General features: G+C 33.7%; 1 long non-coding RNA gene across 9 annotated transcripts in view; it reads left to right on the top strand.

The window, feature by feature from the left end:
- Positions 1-5592: 5592 nt before the first annotated feature.
- Positions 5593-23210, top strand: part of LOC123566538 (uncharacterized) — a 69440-nt gene continuing 51822 nt past the window's right edge. The window contains exons 1-4 of one of the 9 annotated variants that reach the window (XR_008372027.1): positions 5593-5879; positions 20064-20151; positions 20558-20626; positions 22312-22421. This is a non-coding gene — a long non-coding RNA (uncharacterized LOC123566538). Of the gene's footprint in view, positions 5880-13127; positions 16290-20063; positions 20184-20557; positions 20627-22311; positions 22422-23210 lie in introns of those variants that run through there. The other 8 variants (XR_008372023.1, XR_008372022.1, XR_008372024.1 and 5 more) reach the window with 8 other exon arrangements.

Here is a 23210-nt window from a genome sequence, read left to right as displayed (position 1 = left end):
CGTCAACATTTAGCTTGTGTATGCGATAGAGGCTGTATTTTTCAACTGATCTTCATGAAATTTGGTCAGAATGATAACCTTGATAAATTCTAGGCCGAGTTCGAAAATGGGTCATCTGGGATCAAAAACTAGGTCACTAGGTCAAATCAAGGAAAAACCTTGTGTATGCGATAGAGGCTGTATTTTTCAATTGATCTTCATGAATTTTTGTCAGAATGGTAACCTTCATGAAATCTAGGCTGAGTTTGAAAATGGGTCATCTGGGGTCAAAAACTAGGTCACTAGGTCAAATCAAGGAAAAACCTTGTGTATGTAATAGAGGCTGTATTTTTCAATTGATCTTCATGAATTTTAGTCAGAATGATTACCTTGATGAAATCTAGGCCGGATTCGAAAACGGGTCATCTGGGGTCAAAAACTAGGTCACTAGGTCAAATCAAAGAAAAACTTTGTGTATGCGATAGAGGCTGTATTTTTCAATTGATTTTCATTAAAATTGGTCAGAATGATTACCTTGATGAAATCTAGGCCGAGTTTGAAAACGGGTCATCTGGGGTCAAAAACTAGGTCACTAGGTCAAATCAAAGAAAAAACCTTGTGTATGCGATAGAGGCTGTATTTTTCAATTGATCTTCATGAAAATTGGTCAGAATGATAACCTTGATGAAATCTAGGCTGAGTTCGGAAATGGGTCATCTAGGGTCGAAAACTAGGTCACTAGGTCAAATGAAGGAAAAACCTTGTGTATGCGATAGAGGTTGTATTTTTCAATTGATCTTCATGAATTTTGGTCAGAATGACGACCTTGATGAAATCTAGGCCGAGTTTGAAAATGTGACATCTGGGGTCAAAAACAAGGTCACTAGGTCAAATCAAAGAAAAACTTTGTGTATGCAATAGAGGCTGTATTTTTCAATTGATCTTCATGAAAATTGGTCAGAATGATAACCTTGATGAAATTTAGGCCGAGATCGAAAATGGGTCATCTGGGGTCAAAAACTAGGTCACTAGGTCAAATCAAGGAAAAACCTTGTGTATGCGATAGAGGCTGTATTTTTCAATTGATCTTCATGAGTTTTGGTAAGAGTGATTACCTTGATGAAATTTAGGCGGAGTTTGAAAACGGGTCATCTGGGGTCAAAAACTAGGTCACTAGGTCAAATCAAAGAAAAACTTTGAGTATGCGATAGAGGCTGTATTTTTCAATTGATCTTCATGAAAATTGGTCAGAATGATTACCTTGATGAAATCTAGGCCGAGTTTGAAAACGGGTCATCTGGGGTCAAAAACTAGGTCACTAGGTCAAATCAAAGAAAAAACCTTGTGTATGCGATAGAGGCTGTATTTTTCATTTGATCTTCATGAAAGTTGGTCAGAATGATAACCTTGATGAAATCTAGGCCGAGTTCGGAAATGGGTCATCTAGGGTCAAAAACTAGGTCACTAGGTCAAATGAAGGAAAAACCTTGTGTATGCGATAGAGGTTGTATTTTTCAATTGATCTTCATGAATTTTGGTCAAAATGATGACCTTGATGAAATCTAGGCCGAGTTTGAAAATGTGACATCTGGGGTCAAAAACAAGGTCACTAGGTCAAATCAAAGAAAAACTTTGTGTATGCGATAGAGGCTGTATTTTTCAATTGATCTTCATGAAAATTGGTCAGAATGATAACCTTGATGAAATTTAGGCCGAGATCGAAAATGGGTCATCTGGGGTCAAAAACTAGGTCACTAGGTCAAATCAAGGAAAAACCTTGTGTATGCGATAGAGGCTGTATTTTTAGCTCACCTGAGCAATGCTCAGGTGAGTTTTTCTGATCGCTCGATGTCCGGCGTCTGTCGTCCGTCGTCTGTCGTCTGTCGTCTGTCGTCCGTCGTCTGTCAACATTTAGCTTGTGTATGCGATAGAGGCTGTATTTTTCAATTGATCTTCATGAATTTTGGTCAGAATGATTGCCTTGATGAAATCTAGGCCGAGTTCGAAAATGGGTCATCTCGGGTCAAAAACTAGGGCACTAGGTCAAATCAAAGAAAAACCTTGTGTATGCGATAGAGGCTGTATTTTTCAATTGATCTTCATGAATATTGGTCAGAATGATTTCCTTGATGAAATCTAGGCCGAGTTTGAAAATGGGTCATCTCGGGTCAAAAACTAGGTCACTAGGTCAAATCAAAGAAAAACCTTGTGTATGCGATAGAGGCGGTATTTTTCAATTGATCTTTATGAATTTTTGGGCGAATGATTACCTTGATGAAATCTAGGCCGAGTTCGAAAATGGGTCATCTGGGGTCAAAAACTAGGTCACTAGGTTTATATCACGTAAAAACCTTGTGTATGCAATAGAGGCTGTATTTTTCAATTGATCTTCATGAATTTTGGTCAGAATGATTACCTTGATGAAATTTAGACCAAGTTCGAAAATGGGTCATCTGGGTCAAAAACTAGGTCACTAGGTCAAATCAAAGAAAAAACCTTGTGTATGCAATAGAGGCTGTATTTTTCAACTGATCTTCATGAAGTTTAGCCAGAATGATTACCTTGATAAAATCTAGGCCGAGTTCCAAAAATGGGTCATCTGGGGTCAAAAACTAGGTCACTAGGTCAAATCGAAGAAAAACATTGTGTATGCAATAGAGGATGTATTTTTTCAATTGATCTTCATGAAATTTGGTCAGAGTGATTGCCTTGATGAAATCTAGGTCGATTTTGAATATGGGTTATCTGAGGTCAAAAACTAGGTCACTAGGTCAAATCAAGAAAAACCTTGTGTATGCGATAGAGGCTGTATATTTTTCAATTGATCTTCATGAATTTTGGTCAGAATGAAATTCCTTGAATGAAATCTAGGCCGAGTTTGAAAATGGGTCATCTCGGGTCAAAAACTAGGTCACTAGGTCAAATCAAAGAAAAACCTTGTGTATGCAATAGAGGCGGTATTTTTCAATTGATCTTTATGAATTTTGGTCAGAATGATTACCTTGATGAAATCTAGGTCGAGATCGAAAATGGGTCATCTGGGATCAAAAACTAGGTCACTAGGTCATATCACGTAAAAACCTTGTGTATGCAATAGAGGCTGTATTTTTCAATTGATCTTCATGAATTTTGGTCAGAATGATTACCTTGATGAAATTTAGAACAAGTTCGAAAATGGGTCATCTGGGGTCAAAAACTAGGTCACTAGGTCAAATCAAAGAAAAACCTTGTGTATGCAATAGAGGCTGTATTTTTCAACTGATCTTCATGAATTTAGCCAGAATGATTACCTTGATAAAATCTAGGCCGAGTTCAAAATGGGTCATCTGGGGTCAAAAACTAGGTCACTAGGTCAAATCGAAGAAAAACATTGTGTATGCAATAGAGGATGTATTTTTCAATTGATCTTCATGAAATTTGGTCAGAGTGATTGCCTTGATGAAATCTAGGTCGATTTTGAATATGGGTTATCTGAGGTCAAAAACTAGGTCACTAGGTCAAATTAAAGAAAAATCTTGTGTTGCGATAGAGACTGTTTTTTTCAATTGATTTTTATGAAATTTTGGGCAGGTTGATTGCCTTAATGAAATCTAGGTCGAATTTGAATATGGGTCATCTGAGGTCAAAAACTAGGTCACTTGGTCAAATCAAAGAAAAAACTTCTGTATGTGATAGAGGCTGTATTTTTCAGTTGATCTTCATGAATTTTGGTCAGAATGATTGCCTTGATAAAATCTAGGTCGAGTTTGAACATGGGTCATCTGGGGTCAATACTAGGTCATATCTAAGAAAATGCTTGTTTTATCGCAAGAGACCAATTTTTTGGTCCAATCTTAATGAAAATTGGTCAGAATATTTGTTTCCATGAAATCACTAGGTCAAACGTGTTTTACACTGTTATGGAGTGTTTCTTAGGTGAGCGACCTAGGGCCATCTTGGCCCTCTTGTTCAATTGATCTTCATGAATTTTGGTAAGAGTGATTACCTTGATGAAATTTAGGTCAGTTTCGAAAATGGGTCATCTGGGATCAAAAACTAGGTCAAATCAAAGAAAAACCTTGTGTATGCGATAGAGGCTATATTTTTCAACTGATCTTCATGAAAGTTTGTCAGAATGATAGCCTTGATGAAATCTAGGTCAAGTTCGAATATTGATCATCTGTGTTCAAAAACTAGGTCACTAGGTCAAATCAAGGCAAAACCTTGTGTATGCAATAGGGGCTGCATTTTACACTGGATTTTCATGAAATTTAGTCAGAATGGTTGCCTTGATGAAATCTAGGTCAAGTTCGAATATGGGTCATCTGGGATCATAAACTAGGTCACTAGGTCAAATCAAAGAAAATACTTGTTTATACTCAAGGTTTTTGCTCCAATTTTAATGATAATTTGTGAGAATATTAATTTCCATGAAATCACTAGGTCAAACATGTTTACACTGTTACAGTGTTTTATGGTGTATTTTTCAGGTGAGAGACCTAGGGCCATCTTGGCCCTCTTGTTTTAATTTAGTTTCTTGCCCTTTAGGATCCTTTCACCACCACCTCACACACACAAACCCTGCTTCACACCAAAAAAAGATCTTAAAATTTTGCTTCCATCCTCCTCTGATATAACCCTTTGGGCGTATATTGCCCCACTTGATAGAGCTCTTGTTGAGATATCTGCCTTTACTTGATTTACTAAATGCTTTTGTCAGGAGCAATACCTCAAAACTGAATGATACTATGGTAATACTACAAACAATGACAGAAGACATTAATAGGAATGTCATTTGTACAAGAACCATAATTATTATCGTGTTTCAGATATGAATTATTTCCCTTTGTTACTTATCCAGACCAGAATTAATTTGCCTAAGGGCATTTATTCAGACTGTTTATAATAGATAGGGGAAATTATTTAATAAACAACAGTTTGAAGATTGAGCATGAACAATGCATTGTGTAAAACATTGATGTGTAGTTTCGTTTGGATGGGACTTAAATAGTTAAGGATTAGGAATTTGGGTACTGATGACAAATATTGAAACACAGTGATCCAAAGGCAAGTATTATATCCAATAAAACATTGCAAACTGTAATCCGGCTTAAATATCAATTTGTGCTTTACTGCAGGATTTCTAAGTCTTTACTGTCAAATAATACACTATTCACCCTCTGAATAAGAATTTAAATTAACAAAAAATTATAGCTTATATAATTTACAAGTTGGTGTAATTTTTGTGTGTGAAGAATACAGTGTTTGTCAAAAAAAACCCTGCAAGGATTAAAGGATTAAATGCTAATACACTTTACATCCTGTGAAATATTTTGTGTTATTTCATCAAATGACTAAGTACTTGAAATATGCAAATTAAGAATCTAGGTGTTGATGAAATGTACAAAATCTCTGTCTTTAAAACTTAAATTGTCCATGTTTGTAAATTAAGTCTGTGTCCTGTCAGAACGCTGTTAGGTATGCAATAGGAAAATAAGGACAGTTAGCATGGAAAAGAAAAATTGTCTGTAAAAACTTTTTTGATTTTCCATGCCAGTGTCATTTTCACAGGGAATATTGCAGTTCCTTTTTAATTCCTGCCCATTGACATGCCATATTCAGGTGGATTCTGTTTTGAATTTTCTTACAGGAATAGGGAAAGCACAGTGTCTGAGAACCATAACACTTTGTTTTTGTACTTTACAGTTCTCTCCCTTTGTCCTTTTATGCTTGTCATAAAGATGGTAGTGATATGTGGACGCATTGGTCGAGAGGGCTAAGATGCTTTCCTACGGAGGTGAAGGCCCTTGGTTCGAATCCTGACTACTCCCATTGCGGTGTGTCCTTGGGCAAGGCACTTTATCATGACTGCCTCAATCGACCCAGCTGTAAATGGGTACCAGCAAATTGCTGGGGGTAAGGTATAAATGGTTTTAACTGTTCTTAAAATAGGGTCGCTCAAAAGCTCTACAGAGCTTATGTTAATTGTTTCACAAAGCGACGGTAAATAAAATTTACTGTTTTTGTATTGTACATAAACCATATCATAAGTCTACCTTATATGCCAATAAATTGATCAAATTTCTCTTACCACTGTGCCTGGGATTCACTGTTACAAACACTTTGCTCACTTTCACCACCTTTTATGGAAATATTTGTCTGGGTAGAAGATGGTCATGTCCATCATGGTTCTGGTTGATTTAATTTGAATATACCCAGGTAAAATATTTCTAAGAAGACTGTCCATATGGTGTGATGAAAAACAAATGGCTTTGTGTATACAATTCATAAAAAATGCTTGCTACATAACTATTTAACTGCTGCTGTAAGACATATGCTGTTAAATTAACAACAGAAATCATTAAAAATTATAATCAGATTGAAAGATTTTTAATAACATTTTCTAAAAATGTTGAAATTTTAATATATCTGCAGATACATAATGCAAAATATATGTTAACAAAATTGATTTTTATGTTTTAAAGTGAGTGTATAATATATACGGTCAAAGAAAATTGACCAAACACACTATTGTTTATAATGCAGTTTCCACAGCCAATATATTTGGACAGTTCTTATCACACTCCATATACTGATTTGAAACATTTGTTTCTCTTAATTCATAAATCCATAAGCTATGTAGAACAAATGGTTTTATACTGCACAAGATGGTGATGGTGTTTATATCCATGTTCTTCCTGGTGGTGGAGGTGGAAAATTCTCTTAGACATGTAGGATTATTGTAGTGATCAGGTGGATTTAAGAAATATAGTCCACTGATATCACCAAATTAAAATGGCAAGCTTAATTAAGCTTGCATTAAGGTCACAGCAAGATTGCATTTGCAATCTTGACAAGTGTGCGGCAAACTTGTTTCAACGTGCAACAAGATTGTGATTGGAACCATCGCAACCATTATTTAAGCTTGTGCAAACTAATTCGCGCACTTTCTGCAACCTATAAAAAAATTTGCAACCTTTTATGGTGGCACAAGCATGTGATTGGAAGTTGGAACCCTAGCGATCTTAATTGTGACCTTGCAAGTTTGCACAATTATAATAAGATTGCAAGCTTGTGCAATCTTGCAAGCTTACACAATCATAAGATTGCAAGCAATCTTGCAAGCTCACACACACATATGACTGTGAACAAAAAAACTTGCGGGGTCTCTCACAACCTTGTTATGATCGCGCAAGCTTGCAACACTTATCTTTCTCATCCTTATTTAAGTTTGTGAGAGAGTTAAAATAACATGAGAGTCTAAAAATTTAATGATATATGTACTTACTTTAATTTGACAAAATGCACAGTTTATAAAACTTTGGCACTTGTATGAAACAATATTTGAGCCTAGCCATGAGAAAATCAACATAATGGGTTTGCGACCAGCAAGGATCCAGAGCGCAGTCTTGTCAGGATCCATGCGGTTCGCTTTTTAAGCCTACTGCAATTAGAGAAACCATTAACAAACAGCATGGATCCTGACCAGACTGCGCGGATGCGCATGCTGGTCTGGATCCATGCTGGTCGCAGACCCACTATGTTGGTTTTCTCCTGGCGCGGCTCATTTTTAGTGATCAGTAGATAAAAACTTCAAAATCAGGGACCAACATGTATTGACATAAAAAAATAATATTTGGTTAAATATATTACCTCCCTTTTATACGTATCATTGAACTATGACTTTTAAAAAGGTTACAGGATTGCAAGCTAATCGCAGTCTTAAATAGTATTAAGATTGCAGGATGCCCGCTACAAGCTTGTGAAGCAAGACTAATCTGCAAACTTAATTTATATGCCAGCATCTGCAAGGACTGCAATCTTTTTAAGATTGCAATAAGCTTGCGCAAGCTTATGGCAAAGTTCTCACAAGCTTGTTGCATGCTTGTAATTTGGTTTACACTTTCAAAAAGCCTTTTTAGTTAGTTTTTCTGATCGCTCGATGTCCGGCGTCCAGCGTCTGTCGTCTGTTGTCTGTCAACATTTAGCTTGTGTATGCGATAGAGGCTGTATTTTTCAATTAATCTTCATGAATTTTGGTCAGAATGATTATCTTGACGAAATCTAGGCTGATTTCGAATATGGGTCATCTGGGGTCAAAAACTAGGTCACCAGGTCAAATCAAAGAAAAACCTTGTGTATGCGATAGAGGCTGTATTTTTCAATTATTCTTCATGAATTTTTGTCAGAATGGTTGCCTTGATGAAATATAGGTCAAGTTGGAATATGGGTAGTCTGTGGTCAAAAACTAGGTCTCTAGGTCAAATCAAAGGAAAACCTTGTGTATGCCATAGAGGCTGTATTTTTCAATTGATCTTCATGAAATTTGGTCAGAATGATAGCCTTGATGAAATCTAGGTCAAGTTCGAATATGGGTATCTGGGATCATAAACTAGATCACTAGGTCAAATCAAAGAAAATACTTATTTATACTCAAGATTTTTGCTCCAATTTTAATGATAATTGGTCAGAATATTTTTTTCCTTGAAATCACTAGGTCAAACATGTTTACACTGTTATGGTGTGTTATGGTGTGCTTCTCAGGTGAGCGACCTAGGGCTATCTTGGCCCTCTTGTTTCATGTTGTCATCCATGTTGTAGCTCAAATAACCACTACATAAAACAAAAGAACTTTGTAGGAATTTGACAACATTATGATTTAATTAATCAATTTATTTTTGTATAGAACAGTGGTTAATGATACTGATAAGTTAATAAGAAGTAAGTTTATAATTAAGATATATAAAAAGTTTTCATTCCATTACTGACCCTTCATTTCATGTGTTGGGTGTATGAGGATTTATATTCAGAATAAGCTAAGGGCTAAATAGGTCTATTTAGTATGTGTGTTTGATCAGCTGACTGGTCAGTAAAGCTGCTTAAATAGAATTATTTTCTGTAATAAATATAAATGAAATATCAGAGAATGTATAAAATATGGTAAAAAACCTTCAGCATAGATAATTTGTGTTGATGTAATGGATATGTAAAAATGTTGCCTGTTTGTGGAGAAATCTGCAGAAAACCAGACAGAGCAGACACATTGTCATTTAACCACCAAAAAGTGACAGAAACCCATGGACTCAATGTAACAAAATTGTTGACTTTGTATGTATCTGAGTTTGCTTTGCAAAATGAAGTGCATGGCAAAACTAAATAGAGTTCTTATAGTCATAGTGACTCAAAACATTAAACAGTGTATCAAAATTATACAAAGAGAGTCAACTCTAACTTAAACTGTCTATTTCAAAATGGCTTTTGTCTCCCTTTAGTTGTATTTTTCTGCAATATTTGAAGAAAAAACGATTTAAATAGAATATTGTTATTAAAAAAACTACATTTGTCTAGGGAAGTTTAGTTTCCCTATACTGAAAGAAAGTTAGAGATACTGAAAGTAATAAACCACGCAAGAAGACTTCTAATTGTGAAAAGGCGCAGACTTACAACGAGTTGGAACGAACCACTTGATAAATACAATACATATTAAATCAGGATCATTTCACTGTTAATCCCATACCTGAGAAGGTTATAGCAATTATGAAATTTATGACCCACCTAGGTGAGTAATTATAGGAAACGAGAGCGGCACTTGTCACATTCAACGGTTGCATGTTGGAGGTAATTTCACCAAAAAAAAACAAACTTGCAAGACGTATACGTGCCTTGTAGCTGCAGATTTGGAGCAGAAATGAATTAGGTTCTGGGTGAGGGTCCCTGAAATATAATGTTATTACCATTAAATTTATACACAATAATAGTGTTTGCTATGTAAATAAAACATAAGGATCTAATATGCCTGTCTTTGTAAATTACTTTTTTTATAACAGAACGTTAGCGAGTATGTAGATATTGTCCGCTCGTGATATGCACGTGTTTTATCTTTACCTAGGGAAAGAAAAGAAAGATGATAAAAACCTTAACATCCTTTTCTTTCCCCGCCAGGTCCATAGGATTGGTAGGAACATAATTACTTTAAAAAAACATTGCCGACTGAAAAGATAATTATGTAATCAACAAATACATAAAATAAAAGCAGGGAAGTTGCAGTAAGTTTGCTATGATTTATTCTTGCGCAACAAATCAGGGCCTCATTTGTATCCTGCATCCATATTAAGAAGTGTTACGTTTCACCGTAAATGTAAAGTTTGTGCAGGTTCTCATTGTATATCTGCCAGTATTCAATATGCGTGAAAATATGTCATTTAACAGGGCTATGAATGTGTCTGCTACGTGACATATACCTATAAAACTTCACCCGGCTAGGTTAGGTCACAAATGTACTACTGCAGTTACATGTATCAGTTACAGGTAGACAACTAATGCACAGATTATATAATACCTTGCCCCGCAGTCCTCAGTGGTATGTTAAAAATTGAAATTGTTGAACATACTCGTTTGTCATCTACTTGGCGGAAAATCTTAGCAGAAATTAAGTTATGTCGTTATCTATTGCAAGTAAAGTTGTTTATGCAGTTAATTTTAAAATGTTGGAAAGTTATCCATTTGTAAATTCAGTCCGACCCAAATGAAAAAAAAATGTTTTAATACAGAATAGTATAATGGTATATGCTTACTCCAAAATAGGTTAAGATGGTCGTGATGCTTAAAGATTCATTTTCTAACTTTTCGCCTTCCTTAATTCAAGAACAATTTCAAATAAATTAATTCAACAAATTTAATCATAAAATCATTCAAAGGACGAAACTGATTCCGCTAAAGTGCCACTTTCATATTTACGAGGAGCAAACCGCCTTGGCGGTTGACACAATGAAGAAGATGGCATTGTCTGATTTTCAAGATGAAGTAGAATGTCGTATAGTTCAAAATGACATCGTTTCATTATGGCGAATATTTTCTTCAACGCAGATTGCTTAAAAAAGGTTATTTATTTAGTTTTAGTAATTACTCGCATTATTTGTAAGAGGTTAGGAAATAATATTTAGTAAAATAACACAGATTTGACCTACATTTTATGCCAGTTTTATATACGATATTGCTTCGGTTTAATCTACTGTAAAAAGAACGTCTTCTTTGCGACATAAGATCACCTATAAATTTAAAATCACACTTCAAACCTTTTATTTAAACCTGGGTTATTACGCAGCACTCATTATACAGTGTAGAATTTCTCTTAAAATGTTGACCTGCTTTTTAAATGCATTCGATTGTACAACGACTGGATTATGCACAGATGAAAGGTTTTCTGTGCACCTAAAGTCAAATGTAATCAGTTAAAAGCTTTATTTTGCGTGTGTGGATTAATTATTTGTCTAACCTCTGCACTCCTAGACACCCGTCTGTAAGGCCAGGTCGGCCAAACAACATGATATATGTGATAAGTTAGACTACGACTGAAAGTTTTAGCTTTCTAATATTGCATTGTTAACCGTTGAAAGAAAATGTAAATATTGAAGGCTAGAAACGTGCTATTGTGGATGGAAGTCGATTTAATGTTTAAATTTCTAGTTTTATTATAAAACTTTAAAGAAAAATAAACATATAAAGGAACAGGGTGTTACAAAATTGAGTATTGAATTTATCTAATTATATTAATGAAAATTGAACATACTTTTTTGCACATTTTAAGTTTTAGTAAAACTATATTTGTTTTTGACCATATTATAATATATATTGTCGAAGTAAATAAACCATTTGTTTTGCTGATATGATATTTATATGTTAATAGATATTTTTCAATTTTTTTTTTCATAAAAAAAATCAGATAAAGAAATAATATTATTTTATTCTAAAATTAACCTTTTATCCATAGGAAAAGATTTTTTTTTTTAAATTTTAAAATTAGTGTTAATTCATTTCGAAAATCATCCCTTAACATTGTTCTTAGAAATATTTTCAAGAAAAAATACAATCATGACTGGTTGTTTCCATGACAATTTTCATAAATCTTAATTCCTATCCTGTTTCCCAAGCCTAATGACGATCAGTTTTATTTTTTTACCACAAGGCAAGTTAAAGGACCATTATGGCTGTGTAATTAGAGAAAACAAGAAGAGTAGACAGTCCTTTAATTTACATTGTGTCGTGGCCACCTGTCACACTACATCTCTTACATTTTCATGTTTTGTGTAGCAAAAATAATTTCAAAGACTTTATTAACAAATTAAGCTGGCCATGAAATGATTAAGTGGACTATTGATTTCTGAACATTCTGTAGGGGAAACAAGAAATTGGTCATATTCTTGCTTTAATGAATTATATTTAGTTGCTATTTTATGAAAAAAGATATGTAGAATGGAATACTGGGATAGGAAAAATAAAAGAAAAATAAATGAATAGGAGAAATTTAAATGTTTATTTTTTAAAGGTTATTTGATATGAGAGATGATTCTTTCTATTAAAAATGTAACAGAATGTAACACTTGCTGTATTTAAATGTGTTCTGTTTTATCCGTGTTTCGTTTATTTTAATAGGAAATTTAGAGATCTATTTTCTTGCATATTAGTATTTGTGACAGATTCTTTTGTTTTGTTTCTGTATAATATTTTTAATGATAACTTACATGAAAGTCGTTTGTATTTCTATCATAATTTCTTTATTCTGAAGGAAATAGCCTTTTGAAGGCTGCAAGCCCGTAACAGAATTAATTCTTTCAATATATTTTAATGCACTCAGTCAAATATTGCTTTGTCTTGTACATCAGGTTGATATTGGATATTATTACAAATATTTGAGATTTTCTCTATTTACTATTCAAACTTATGAAAGCGAAAACATTTTCGGTTCATTTATGGAGACGGATATTTCATTTTAAACTAGAAAAAATGTTGTTTTTTTACCTGCGATTTAAACAACAGCGATAAAAATACAGATGATGCATTGGAATTAAATTAGGGTTTTAATGAATCTTGATCAAGGACAGTTAAGTTAATAAAGTGTAAATAAACACAGACTTCTATTGTCATTTTGCATGTCGTAAGGTTTTATTATCGAGTTTATTTTTGATCTTTATAGTGCCTCGTTCGGGTTATTTTTTAGTTTTTTTTATTGTTAGTTTGTTTGTACATGTACATTACTTGGTTTCAAATATATAGCATTCTTTGCCGTTGTTTTATTGTTGGAATTACCGAAATTTATTGACTTTTGTTTGTTTGTTTACAAGTTATTGTATATAACGAAAATATTGTAACTGTATATAAACAAAGAACAAAATACAATAGTTCCGCGCTCAGCCCTCGATATGCCATGAACTTTTTGACTTAGCTATGCGAATTTCTGTTTATGTAAATAATTCAGAAGTATTTATATAGAACAGAACAGAACAGAACAGTAATTTATTGATATAACTTGAACATGTCCAGTTCATTGCTATAAGAACAAAATATACTAAAACATACATAGCAATGCGAGAGTGAACAAAACAAAAGAACATTCAGTTAAAATTCATTCAGTATTGTTTGCAATGTGACTTTTATAGATGCCGTTAAAAGGGGAAAAAGCTGTGTATATGTTTCTTATACTAATACTGTTTATTTATAATCATTTTATTGTAATTAATTTAACCAGAATTAATACGAAGGACATATAAAATATTTATACATGTAGTATAGAAATTCATTTTGTTCAGAATATAGAAGAGAAAAATGGCATACATGTATATACCAAAAAAAAAAGGAAGCTGTTTTATATTTAAAAAACGTATGAACAGAAGAGCTGTTAACCCCAAGATCAAAGGCAATCAGAGTTCCTGACAGTAACAGATTATTATTGACATAGAGTTCTTGCCCCGAGGGTTATGCAGGGCAAATATCCAATGACATCAACAAGGTGAAATAACCAGTCAATTGGAAGAATCATGGAGAGGTTGTGCTTAATTCATACACCATACTTGAGTTAATGGACCGTTTTCTTTCCGCATATTTTGTAAATTTTCCTAAAAAAGCTACATTGTTTTATATCCTGTAATTTTTAAAAGAAACTCAGAAAAATGTTTCCTTACTGTAATTTGTGCGGTATAAAAAGGAATGAAAAACATCTCTTCAACTGAAATTATAATTTTAAATATTGTCACACTGTTATGACACTGTTCACAAGTAACTGTTATATGTTCAAACAATTTCCAAATTTTATGTAAAATGCCAAAACTGAAAATTGCGAGAATGACGTCCGACACTATTGTAAACAAACGATATTTTGTGCGAGGGATACATGTGACGGCTGAAGCAACTTCGAAATTAAAATGTGCTGATTTTAACAGCAGAACGAAAGTACCAAAACATTGAAAAGCTTCATATAGGAGGTCATACGTTTTGATATTTTCTGTGTAATGAATTTGACGCCATGTTATTATACAATGAATAATTTAGAATATAAACATGTATTTTTGTTGATGAGTTTCGGAAATGAGCACATTCTCTTGAGTATTTTATTCAAATTCGTATGCGAAAAAAGGCCCGAGTTTACTGCATATTTCATTTTACTGCTTGTAGTTGAAATGTTTGATAATGCATGTTCATGACCTAGCCTATCCTCCGATGCAACATTTGCCATGCCATTTCGACAAAAATGTCAAGGACTGCCTTTACCATAGCGCATGATATTTGTGCATTCTAATTGTTTGATTTGCCGCACTGAAGGAGGTAAACCAACACTTGATAGGCTAGTCTTTTCAAAATTATTATTGAAAAATATAATACTTCATCAACGACTATTTGCTCTGTTTGAACTATTTAAAGTATATAAATATTCAAGTACTTGTGAGACGACTGATTTGGGAGAGGACCGTACTCAAATGCAACTGCACGTAACGCCTAGCGATCAAGTCCGTTAATAATACTTCAGTGTGTATGTGCATTTATGAATCAAGAACGAGCTTCTTGACAAAAGAGAGGTGCGTTTAAAGGAAGTTAGTTTAGAAATTTTTTTTTAAAAGTTTTTAGTCAAAAAGTAGTTCTTTTTGCCTTAAAATGACTATTCTCAAAGTGTAAAACGCGGATATATTTACTTAACATACACTCACCTCAGTGCGAATAGTGTATAACGGCTTCTTCATGATCAATGCAGATATTCTCTTTTTAGCATTTGGTGGCGATATATGCAACCAGATGACTTAACTAAGTTATTGCTCATCAAACAGTTGCATTTAACAATAAGGGAATACATGATAATGTTAGCGATCTACCCAAGTGCTTAACCTGTCTAGAAATGGTGAGAATGAAAGGTGATGCAATGATAATCCTTGAATCAAGATGTCTGGTATATAAAGTAAACATTACGAGGCTTTGACAGTAAACAGCTGCATTATGCATGAAGTGCATGCTTTCAGTATACAAGAACGTAATATAGACACAAGTGTTTGTTCAAAATATACAAACGCAGCTGCGTATACTAACAAAGGATTAGAAAAAACATTACTACAGACATGTTTATTGTTCTACATAGATCCAACTTTCTTTTATGTATGTTAGCTTTTTCCAGACAATGATAAGTGCTTATCATAGTCTTTTATATCATTTCTGATATTTCAAAGCAATTGAAACATTCTTTGCAGAAAGATTAAATTAATAGTGTTTTTGGTAAATGTTTTTGTTAATTGTATGTGCTTTTTGGTAATATATAACTTCAGACTGGAAGATGCATTTTTATCGATAAAACAAGGGAATAATATATAAAATGTATGTTTGGACAATGTCTGTATACTTGTAATAAATGCTACATGGATACACTACATATATATTACGCTAGATAACCACTCTGTTCCATAAAGACGTTGTGTGACAAAACTGTAACAGTATCTGTCCGACAACTTTCAAGCGATTCTTATGGGAAGGAATCACTTCACCAGGCTGCTGATAGGCCATTTACTGCGGATTAGCCATCGTTACACGGTCTACTGTACTGATTAAGGGATTTGTTGGAGTTTGCCGTCCTTGTTAATTACCAATAGCAAAATATCCAAATAAATTTTGGCCGCTATTTTGATGCTATCACCTGCTTAAAATGAATATAATCACACGTAAGCTTGATCATCACTAGCACAACTAATTGAAGGGTTTATCTAATTAACTTAAAACTAGAACAACAGAAAAAATAATGTTCATCAAACCAACAAATCCATATACTCACCTGTAATAGTTAAAACAACAATTGGAAACTTACCACGTAAACAGTGGTTTTTAGGAAGATTTATTTTTAAAAGGTGTATTCAACTGATGTAATTATGCTAAATTAATAGAAGGACGTTTGGTAAACGCTGCGCAACATGGACACAATTTTTACTAAAAAATTGTTATGTCACATCTGTTTTCAAATATAACATCAGTTTCAGAGTAAAATTCAGAAGTTTTTGAAAGCAGGATATTTACGTTTGAAGGTAAGTTCGTGCATATTCTGCTTTATGCTTAATTTCAGATTTGTTAATTAATAAATACCTTTTTTCATTCAACACCGGTGTCTCGTCTGTCACGAAGTGTTTTTTATTGAATATCTCTGGAACCGATACAGATCTTCAAAGTTCCATAGCTTTGACTTGTCTTTTTGGAAAATTACGTCCCCTTTTGCATTTCGAAAATGCCCTATCCCGACTCGAATTGTTTTTCTTGAATACCAGTTTTTATTAGCTCATCTGATTTTTTGAAAAAAAGAAGATGAGTTATTGTCATCACTTGATCGGCGTCGGCGTTGCCTGGTTAATGTTTATGTTTAGGTCAGCTTTTCTCCTAAACTATCAAAGCTATTGCTTTGAAACTTGGAACACTTGTTCACCATCAATAGCTGACCTTGTACAGCAAGAAACATAACTGCTTTTTGCAAGAATTATGGCCCCTTTTGGACTTAGAAAATATCAGATTTCTTGGTTAAGTTTTATGTTTAGGTCAACTTTTTCTCTTAGACTATCAAAGCTATTGCTTTGAAACTTGCAACACTTGTTCACCATCATAAGCTGACCCTGTACATCAAGAAACGTAACTCCATCCTGCTTTTTGCAAGAAATATTGCCCCTTTTGGACTTAGAAAATCAGTTTTCTTGGTTAAGTTTTATGTTTAGGTCAGCTTTTCTCATAAACTATCAAAGCTATTGCTTTAAAACTTGCAACACTTGTTCACCATCATACGCTGACCCTGTACAGCAAGAAACATAACTCCATCCTGCTTTTTGCAGGATTTATGGCCCCTTTTGGACTTAGAAAATATCAGATTTCTTGGTTAAGTTTTATGTTTAGGTCAATATTTTCTCTTAGACTACCAAAGCTATTGCTTTGAAACTTGCAACACTTGTTCACCATCATAAGCTGACCCACTACATCAAGGAACATAACTCCATCCTGCTTTTTTCAAGAATTATTGCCCCTTTTGGACTTAGAAAATCAGTTTGTCAGCTTTTCTCATAAACTGTCAAAGCTATTGCTTTAAAACTTGCAACACTTGTTCACCATCATAAGCTGACCATGTACAGCAAGAAACATAACTCTGTCCTGCTTTTTGCAAGACTTATGGCCCCTTTTGGACTTAGAAAATACCAGATTTATTGGTTAAGTTTTATGTTTAGGTCAGCTTTTCTCCTAAACTATTCAAGCTATTGCTTTGAAACTTGCAACAGTTGTTCACCATCATAAGCTGACTATGTACATCAAGAAACATAACTCCATCCTGCTTTTTGCAAGAATTATGGCCCTTTTTGGACTTAGAAAATCATGGGTAGGACAATTTTTCTTTTATACAAAAAAAATCAGATGAGCGTCAGCACCCGCAAGGTGGTGCTCTTGTTTTGAAACTTAAAACAAAACCTGTTTTAAGGGTTCACATACCAAATCTTGTAACTCAGATTTCTGCTAAGAATTTCTGCACTTTAAAAATGTCCCGCCCGTCCCGTCCCATCCCGTTCCGAATAGTTCTCCTTAAATATCTCCGGAACAGATATAAATATCATTTTGAAACTTAAAACAGGGCTTTTAGGATCGTAAGACAAGTTCACATGCCAAGTTCCATACATATGACTTTTTTTTTTGTGACAAATATTTCCCGTTTTTTTTTCACTTTGGAAATACACCGTCCACTTCATTTCCGAATACTTTTCCTTGAATTTTGTAAGTTCAATATTTTGAAAACTGTGTATGCATTTGATTGAGACTTCACATTATGCTGCAAGATTAGTTCCAAGTGGTTCAGGAACAACTCCGGAAACACTATCTTACCCTTGCATAATTATGACAGACGACATATTGGATCTACATATTTGTTTTTTCTGTATTTCTGTGATTCCATCAGGTATGAAAGCTTTGATTCCGTACCTCATATGTTTATTTCGATCTTAATAATATATATTTAAATCTTGTACTATATTGGTGCGCCGTAAAACCTAAATCAACAAATCAACATAATACTGCAAGATAACACATCTCGTTCCATATTATACTTTTAGTTTTACCAAATGGTTACCCTTTTGGAAATAATTGTTGTTTCCCTTGAATATCTTTGATATATTACGGGTTTTATGGTTGAATTATTTTTCACCGAGTTATGGCCCTTTGATACTTTTACGTAATAGGTTCGCTTCTTGGGCACGTCATACAGAAGACTTAAAAATGGTATTAGTAGCTTCCTCGCTTGTCGCTCAGTACTAAGAGGACAGTACTAGGACTGATCAGCCAGTAACGTGACTGGGTGGGGTATCCTGTCACGTACCTACGGCGTAATATTTGAGTGAGTGGCATTGTGCTCAATGCAGCAGGTAACCACCATCGTTTTTGTGACTGAAGTGTTTTTTGAAAAAGACGCAAATCCGAACACACACTTAATGCATAAAGTCGACATAGCCCCATTTATAATTTTCAGTATATAATGTGTGGAGAGACACATGTTTAAAAAAAAAACAACACACCCAGCAAACTTTAAGGTGTTTTCCTAAAATCATCTAATTCACGCATTTACGCGGAATTCCCTGCACATACTGTTCAAAACCCATAACTTCATTTTTGTCCTCCATTTCGCGAGGGTTTGGACGGGGATTGGGGCCTAGATTTGCCGATGTTTACATCGTGCATATCTGAAAAAGAATTTGGTCTAGAGTCATCAAATGTCATCAGGTTTATTATTCAATATAAGAAGTTGTGCACCTATTTTTTCGGGGATTCCTTTCAGACAGACTAGAGTTATAGCCCTTGACGTAGTCAAAAATAAGCATGAAGGGTATCGCGCATATCTAAAAAGTATTTGACTTAGTGTCATGAACTTTGTTCAACATGTGAAGTTGTGGACCTGCGGTTTTGTTTTGGATTTACATCAGCTTCCATCTCGTACCACCCATAATATATATGTAAGTAGTGTTTTTACTCTTTCAGTTTCGTTTATTTTTTTGTCTTTTGTTTTCTGATAATGTTATGCAGTATCCATATCTCAACTCCCTCACCCCAAGAGTCACGCTAGCCCAAGGTAATATGAAGCGTTGCATTGTCAACAAGTATCATGTGACCACACAGTGACTAAGTAGGGCCCCCAGTGTCCTTTGGAAACGCATCTATTTTCTGACTCGGATAAAATATAAATTCAAACGTAAGTGTGTTTCCCCATAACGGTACAGTTTAGAATGAAAGAAATTGATTTAATTGATCAAAGGTTTGTACAATACGACAATCCTTTTCACACAGTTTAGGGTTGAATCAAGTTCACAAGACCTCTAATTAAAATATTAACAGGTTATGCTGTTTTTTTTTTGTACCGCTAAATGAGTTAACCTTTTGTTTTAAAACGAGTCAATAGATAAAAAAGTAATCAAGCTGAAAGTCTGAGTCAATCTACAGATAGAAATGAGATGAATTCGTCAACACTGATACCACACATGAAATTTAATCAAAACATAGTCCAACCAGGCCGTTTGACATTGTGATAGACAGCTGTATTCAAACGTCATAGCAACGGAAATGGGTACCCGTACTATACCAGAGTTGATAGTTCACGGGGCGGGACTAGCCAGAGTGCTACTGTGCTTTTATTTCCTGTCGTTACCCGTAGTATTTTGAACAACACTAAATGATGAAAACAGGAATTCAGAATGTACCTGCGTAAGTTTTGACAAAAAAAATGGGCGAGACCCAGATGGAATTGTGAACAATTGTCACAACCTTACTGAAGAATCTTTCCATTTCAGTTTCTGTTAGTGGTTTGTCTTCTTTGCGATGTTTGGCTTTGGCTGAATCTGCTGTGCTCAATATTTCCAGGAAGTCTACAGTTAACTTGTAAGTTTTTAAGGAAAACAACCTGTTTATAGGTGAATACAGTTTCAAATTCGATTCAAGTTATTTCAGTGCAATGGAAAGAATTCTATCTATGTAAACTGCAATACAAATGAACACAGTGGCATCTAACTGTCGTCAAACTGTTTTCATTTATTTCTTTATGCAGCAGTTTATTCTCTTTCTATCAGCAGCTTTATCAACACATTTCTCCCCGGGTTTTAACTTTAAAAAATATTGACTTTCTCTTCAAAAGTTTTACGATTTCTGCAGGTCATTTCTTTGTTTGATATTTCCAGACCTATGATCATTTACTAATTAAGTGTCAGATCAAATATTTTTCTCGGGATATTTTTTTTTGCTCCAATTACCATTTTTAGAGACTGATGCTTTAATATTTTATTTTCAGATTGAGAACTTTGATGACGCAGTTAACTACATATGTAGTGGCTACTTGAAGTTTTTTATTAAGCTGCCGGTAAGAGAAATCATTCAGATTTTTTTCTAAAAGAATTATACAATGATTTAAGATACTAGTTTCCTTTAACAGAAAGGACTGAAAATAAAATGTCGGGAACCTTATTGGCAATTATACACTAAAGTAAAAGAAATACTTACGTGACTTCAGTGGGATAAAAAAACACTCGCATTCATAACTATTTGTATCAAAGTACTACAATGCCGTACTAAATTCTTTTAGGACAGTAAATTGAGTATACTCGGCGCTGGTCGACAACGGCGTCCACGTGTCATTGCTTGTATCTTCGCACTAGTGATGAAAAACCAACAATATTTTTAAATAATGGAAAACCATTCAGTTCACTTCAGAGTTGCACGGATATTTGAGTTTTACTTATTTCATTGTCTTTGGAAAAGGAGAACAAATGTGATTTTTTTCGCAAACGTTTATGAAGCATTTTCTTTCTAAATTTAAACGAAGCCGTACTTTGCAATTTAATTGTTCGAGAAACATGTTACTTTTTTGTTTCACACAAAAGCATATTGCACATGCAAATCAACGTAACGGTTTTAGTGTTGGTTCTGCAATCCGGTTAAATCACTTCGTATGAACAATAATACTAAATATGCACTTGTCAGTTAAATACATGACATTCCTTGCAAACTTAAATGTAACCGTTGATTTTTTTCCGTGCAGTTAAAATAAATGACCGGTTTGCAAGACAGACTCATGAACATATGCATCAAATTTTAGTGCTAAACAGAGGGAAAATAACATTGGATACTCTTTTGCAAGAGGGTATATTTTACCCTGCTTCTATATAAGCTTATCGTATAATTTTGATTTGAAGATTATAATATTGTTTAAATATCAGTTGTCACAGATTTGAACTTAGTGTAAACATAAGTTGAACAAAATAAAAAAAAATGAAATGTCTATGTGTGTGGGATTCAGGTTTGCTTTAAGGATGTACGAGCGTTTTTTTTTTTCAGGATATCCGTCATTTTGAAAAATGTTCCTTCGAAGATTTCTTAATTACAAAATATATGCCAAAAATTTATGCTAAATAATTAAAATAAGGCTAATAACGTACCATTTGACAAAACAGATTCTACTTGTTACGAATTTTTTTCACCCTCATTTTTGGCTGGAATTTGCCTAAAATTGATGTAAGATGTACAGTGGGGTAGGGGTCGTTAATTTATCTATTAAAGTAAATTAGTTTTGGTTCTGATATATTTCTGACTGATATATATTATAATGATAAGCTACAACTGAAATAAAAGTTTTCAGCATAGCACTTTATTCATCTAGGAAGTATAAATTAGAACCAAAAGAACTAAAAATATCAAAATTCACCAGTTTTTAAAGATTTATTTCTAAATATATCTCTTAGATGCACGGTGATCCCAACATTTTTCTTTCCATTTTGAAGCAGTTTTGTGTGTCAAAGCAGCAAATATTTTTAAAATATTAATTATTTTTTAGATTTAAATACTTTTTTTTCCATTCAAAAGGTGGGTGGGGTACTTACGCCAACAATAAAAAACGAACGAGATTTGTTAGTGACGTTTATGCTTGTATAATACTGATGTTACCTTGTATTCATAGTAACCTGTATGACTTGAAATCCCTATTACATTAAGTGCGATATTATATGTTTTATAAAATACCTCAATTTTTTTTAATTTACTTAATTACAGAAATGCTTAAACAGCCGATGAAGAAAATGCCCTTTTAATATTCTTCAAGCTCACATAGTATGAAAAAAATTTAACGGTAGAAAAAAGTTGATCCTACATCCTTCTAAACGGTAGGTATTGCTGTAGTTATTCAGTTCGAGATTCATGAATCATTATGTTTTCAACTATTACGTGCATTTAAAGTTGCCAATACAAAAACAGTTGGCTTATAGAGTTCTTTAAAATAATTTGATGGACTGAAACATACTAAAACCCTTTTCGAAAACTTGATAATGTTCTGTTACTTTTTTGTATCGCTTGTGGTATAGAATTATTTCTTGTTCCACCAAGATTCCTGTACGTACCTGATATAGTTCCCGGAAGGACACCTGTGGGCTGGACCTACTCCGTCATCAAAACTAGAAGATCAAGAGATATTAGTTTCAGTTTTTACAGCATTTCTATGACATTGAAACCATATACAAATTATTAATATGTCTGCTTATTTAAAAATATTGAGACGTTATGCATACTGAGCTAAGAATATGGCAGGAATAATGTGTTTTCTAAAACAGTTGAATAGGGTTTAGATTTCCTTTACTTTCTAAACCAACATGTTTTAGCGACTTTGATGCTTGTAAGAAGTTTGTTGCTTTTGAGAGGATGCAATGACCAATAAAGTTATGTGCATCTGATACAAAAAATGTGCAAACATTTGTTTGTCACGGTTTAACTGTAAATGATATAATTAGAAGGAATTAGAAAAAAATACATAACCTTTTCTTTTGTCTTTTAATTTATATAATAACTCAAAATAATAGTATTTCAATAGATCTGTAACACTTGTTTGCTTTCTTTTTCTACAGTATCACTTTCTTTTAAAATAAAAGGTATTCCATATGAATGCTTACAATTAATAG

Source organism: Mercenaria mercenaria, chromosome 8 (genome assembly GCF_021730395.1).
Source record: "Mercenaria mercenaria strain notata chromosome 8, MADL_Memer_1, whole genome shotgun sequence".
NCBI lineage: Eukaryota > Metazoa > Mollusca > Bivalvia > Venerida > Veneridae > Mercenaria > Mercenaria mercenaria.
Note: the sequence above shows the minus strand (reverse complement) of the source record. Positions and strands in the feature narration are given on the sequence as shown.